This window comes from Camellia sinensis, chromosome 2, assembly GCF_055761805.1.
Source record: "Camellia sinensis isolate YWXY chromosome 2, ASM5576180v1, whole genome shotgun sequence".
Classification (NCBI taxonomy): Eukaryota; Viridiplantae; Streptophyta; class Magnoliopsida; order Ericales; family Theaceae; genus Camellia; species Camellia sinensis.
In genome coordinates, this window is record NC_138962.1 from 140,954,793 (window position 1) to 140,960,500 (window position 5,708).

A 5,708-nucleotide genomic window follows, 5' to 3' on the forward strand; every position below is an offset into this window, starting at 1 on the left:
CGTTTCCATCATCTTCTTGGTTGGGTGTCATCCTTTGAGGTAGGGATAACCTACTCCTCACTATGGGCTTTGTGTTTAAATTCTAGTATTTTGAGATGTTGGGGTTAGTTTGGTAATTTTGTGAAAGTTTGGGGCTTTTGTGTAAATTTACAAAAGTTGGGGTTTTAGCTATATAAAACCTAGATGCATGTTTGGCTTGGAAAAGTGAAATTAATGTTAAAACATTAATGAAAATGGAACCTAAGGGTTGTAATGTTAATTATGGAAAATGCCCTAATTACATTGGTTAATTAATTTGCATAATTAATTATGAGAAATGAGGAATTGATTTGGAAAGATATGGAATTAAAGGGTGTAGTTGGATTATTTATCACTCACCTGGTTGAAATGTTGATTATATATCCATTGTTGCATTTATTTTCTGTATAGAAATAACTGCTTTGGGCTATCGGTGGAGGATAGTCTTGATTGTTGTAGACAATGCATGATGATTAGGCAAACTGGAACTAATCACTGGAATGTGTCATTGAGTATGACGGTTGAAAGAATACATTAAATTTATGTGTTGTGTGATGATGTGTATAATTATTGTTTATATGCATTGTGTTGTGTTGGAGGAGATATGGGATGTACTCCACGGTTTAGGGGAAGATAGGGGATGGACCTCTAAACCGGATGTTGTTGGGAGGAGATAGGGGATGGACTCCATAGATAGAGCTCATATGCTTATCTATTAATGTGTTGACAGAGCTCATATGCTTGTCTTTGGAAGTGTGATAGTGCTCTTATGCATATCCATGGAAGTGATGATATAGCTTGTATGCTTATCTGTTGGTGTGTGATATAGCTAGTATGCTTATCTATTATGAAATGAGAAAGTGCTTAATATGAGTTATTGCCTCATATGAGTTGTTTGGCCAGGTTCTGAGCCATGGTTATAAATTGAGAATTGGAAAGAATTGGAAAATGGATTGTAACATGGACTTGTATGTCATGAAACTGTAAAGTGTGATAAGGGAAAGTATCAGTGTTGGCCATCTATCAACTGCTAATCTTTTAGTCATTGTTCATATTTGGTTTAGTGTATCTCTACTGGGCTGTGGCTCACCCTATATGAGAACATCATTTTCAGGTACAGGTAGCATGCCACCTCCAAGGACGTAGCTTGGGAGGCTAGAGGCGGGCGGACTTTTGTTGTTGAATTTCTTTGATGTATTACATGTATATTCAAGCCAAGGGCTTAATGTGTAAATGAGTTAGCACTCTTTTGTTGTAACCAAGTGTTAACTTGGAAAGCTGTAAGCCTTTAGGGCATTTGCTTTTGTTGTTAACATGTAATACTTTTGGTAATGGAACTCTGATGAATAGAAGAAAGTGGAGCTTTTATATATCAATGCATGTCTATATTGATGGGTTTAATGTTATTATTTTGAGGGCGTTACAGTGGACATCATATAGAATGGTGATTTTCAAGAAAGGCATGATATGAGATTATTTTGAAGAAGCATTGCATCGCATTCGCATTTTCATTTGATGGTGGACATCATATATAAATGTCTATACTTTGTCAGGGATTTCTCTACTGGGTTTTATGCTCACCCCTATGGGATTTTGGTGCAGGTAAAGATGTGGTGATCCCACTGAACTGAAGGCGTGGATATTTTTGTGAAGAGTAAATAACTCTCCTATTTTGTTGTAATTTTTTTGTAAACCCAAGGGCTAGCGTGTATGGGTCCGAGAGACCACTTTTGTGTTGCCGGGCCAATGCCTTCGAAGATGTAAGCCCTTAAGGGCATTTTATTATTTTTGAGACTAGATGCTTCACATGCTATAGATTCATGTATTCCTTTGTTTCGATGAATGTATACCGCATGTGGAACTTTTGTATTAAACATATTTATTAAATATGTGAAGATGGAAGTATTATTGTTATTGTTTAGCGAATGCTCATTAGTGCGGGTAGTTCATGTTGAATAAATTTCAGGGCGTTACATTGCATATGAGGAGAGAGAGAGAGAGAGTACACACAAGAGGAGGAGAGAGTTCACACATATAAAACTGAAAACTAAAATTGTTCGTTCATGCCTTCAACAAGAGTGAGGCATCCCTTTTATAGAAAAATTAAAAAGATAAGATAAGGCTGAGGAGGACAGGTGGCGTGTCCTAAATGGGTGGAGTCGATCGTCCTAATCCTCTTTTGATAGTGCACCTTATCTTCTTTGTCCTGTAATGGACAGCTGTATGGACAGCTGTGTGATTGATACTGGATGGCCGACAAAGCTTTTTCCTTTTGCTAAAAGTAAATATTCTGTATTTGTCGCCTTCTGCCGACACTGCTGTAAAGTAGATTAAAGTGGATGAAGTGGAGGACAAAGAATCATTCTTCTTTTCCTTTTCCTTTCCTGTCTTTATCCTGGCTGATTTTTTCTGAAATGAGAATGGTCAATGAGTCCCAAAAATCTCCAAAGTTAGGATCATTGTCGGTTGGATCTTGGGATTCGCCTACAAGCACTGCGAATTCATTTTCATCTAGCTCAGGGTCTAGATGCTATTCTGGACCTTGGCTACTAGTGCCTGACTGCATGCTGACATCATCTCCGGATAAGGATTGCAGGAATTGCTCCTTCATAAAATCCATGCTTTTTACAATTAATTCCTATTCAGATAATCCTGGATATTTTTGTCTTAATTCATTTTGAATTTGGACAAAAGGATTGATTGCTGGAGTGGCTGGGAGCAACTTTGGAGCAGACTCCTAGCAGGCTTGTGTATGAGCCTTGATCTTCTGTAATATTTACTGTTGCTGTTTAGGGGTATCAAGCCCTTTTGTCCACCATTTTGTAAAGAAAACTATTTTTAAACGGGAATTTTATTCTGGAAATCGCATTGGAAATCCCACTTCCATATCCATGGAATTCCAAAACGAATAACAAAATGGACTGTAGATTTGGACATAGAAATATCCTTGTATACTGGAAGATGGCTGTAAGCAACCTGCCATTCATTAAAGGCCTGTCGAATGGGTTCTGGAAAAGCATATAGTTGGATGCCAAACTTATCCCACCAAACGAGAAACCAGTTTGGGAGATCATTTTTAAGAACATTTGGAAGAACACGAAGAAACCAAGAATGGCTTCGTGGGGGATTCTGGTAATAGAATGCTTGAGTGAAAGCATCTATATAATCCCAGTAGCTGTAACGAGACTCCTTATTACGAATCTCAAGAGTCCTGGTAACATGGAGATGCATACCCCAAAGTTGATTAAGGAAACCACTGATACTTTAACGCTTTATTTTGAAGTTAAATAAAAATGGAAGTTGAATAAAATTAAAAATGGAAGTTGAATGACAATGCAAGTTGAATAAAATTAAAAATGGAAGTTGAATAAAAACGTAAATCGATTCAAGAAATCACTGATATTTTAACGCCCACTATACCTTAATGGGTGTTGAATAAAAATAAAAATGAAATTTGAATAAAAAAGGAAGTTGAATAAAATTAAAAAAGGAAGTTGTATAAAATTAAAAATGGAAGTTGAATAAAAATAAAAATGGAAGTTGAATAAAAACGCAAGTTGATTCAAGAAACCACTGATGCCTTAACGCTCTATTTGGAAATTGAATAAAAAAGGAAGTTGAATAAAATGCAAGTTGATTCAAGAAACCACTCTTACTTAACTCTCTAACCTTAACGCTCTATTTGGAAGTTAAATAAAATTAAAAATGGAAGTTGAATAAAAATGCAAGTTGATTCAAGAAACCACTATACCTTAACGCTTTATTTGGAAGTTGAATAAAATAGGAAGTTGATTCAAGAAACCACTATACCTTAACGCTCTATTTGGAAGTTGAATAAAAATGAAATTTGAATAAAAATAAAAATGGAAGTTGAATAAAAACGTAAGTTTATTCAAGAAACCACTGATACTTTAAAGCTCTATTTGGAAATTGAATAAAAATGGAAATTCAATAAAAATAAAAAAGGAAGTTCAATAAAAATAAAAATGGAAGTTGAATAAAATTAAAAATGGAAGTTGAATAAAAACGCAAGTTAATTCAAGAAACTACTGATACTTTAACGCTTTATTTGGAAGTCGAATAAAAATGGAAATTGAATCAACTCGCAAGTTTATTCAAGAAACCACTATACTTTAACGATTTGTTTGGAAATTGAATAAAAACACAAGTTGAATAAAAACGCAAGTTGATTCAAGAAACCACTATACCTTAACGTTCTATTTGGAAATTGAATAAAAATGGAAGTTGAATAAAAATGGAATTTGAATAAAAATGTAAGTTGATACAATAAACCACTGATGCCTTAATGCTCTATTCGGAAATTGAATAAAAAAGGAAGTTGAATAAAAACGCAAGTTGTTTCAAGAAACCAAAAGAGGAGTAAAAAAACTAACGACAACCCAACAACGGAACTCAGAATCAATACTAGAAGGACAACATATAAGGTGACAAACGTACGCACACAAGAGCTTTGAGGAAAGTTTAGGCATGTCCTCCGTAGATTACCTATAGGTTCTCGCCATGATCGTCATCAATGTCAATTACAAATTCATCATTCAATCGAAATTCAAGCACAGGAGGGGTGGTAGTAGTTTGTTGTTGTTGATGGGTTTGGGTGGTGGGGGTGGTGCATGTGATAAGAAGGGCTGGTATTGGAATTGCTTACAAAGAGCGATTAAGCATGTTGCAAAGGACGCCTGAACAAGGGGAGATGCAGATGCAAATGAGGTAGGCGAGCCAAAAGATTGATGGTGGACACAAAAAGGAGGCTAACAACGATGCAATTACAGAAAGGAGGCCAGAAGAAGAGCAACATAACTGATTGCCAAAACGTAGGCGAATGGGCTCTGCCACTGCAAATACTGAAAATGTGAGTGGGAGTTTGTTCGAGACAATAAGGAAGAAAAGGAGGAGGAGGAGGAGGAGGAGGAGGAGGAGGAGGAGGAAGCCGTGGCTTAGTCGGGTCACGTTCAACATTGGTCCATCGGAGGCCACTAGGAATAATTGGTGGACAAGTTTCACCAACACCGGAATTGCAATTCTCAAATCTATGTCATACTTGTACATCTCTCTCTCTCTCTCTCTCTCTCTCTCTGTGTGTGTCTCTCTCCTACAAGCAAAATGAAGATAATCAAATTTTGTATAGAGTGTATATATACACGGTTTTTGTGCTTTGGAACTTTCCTAGATGGTAAGAGCTAAAACGTAACGTGTAAACGAGTAGGAAATCTCCCAAAATACAGTACAGTGTTGGAATCAAAGGAGCGTTATTGGCTTCGTTCGAAAAGAAAATAAAAGTCAGCTTTTAGTTTTTTACTCAATTTGGGTCACATTACCTTTTATATTTTATATCTATAAAAAGACAAAATAGCCTTAAAAAAGTTAAAAAGTTAACTTTTTACCAGCTTTCCAAAACACTCCATTAATTATTGTTGAGTAATGTTATACACATGGAATACTTATTTATCTTTTACAAGTTGATGTGTAATTATTATTAGTTAATTTCCGTTAATTTTATTAAATATTAAAATCTTATTAACGTAAATTACTAAATTTATTTGTGCAATATTTTTATAAATACGTAACATTTGATGTGATCCCCCTGGAAATCATTGGCCATTTCTCTCCATTTCTACGTCTCCTAGTTTTAGAATAGAATTTAAAGCTTGCCGATTTTGTTGCATAAAGTT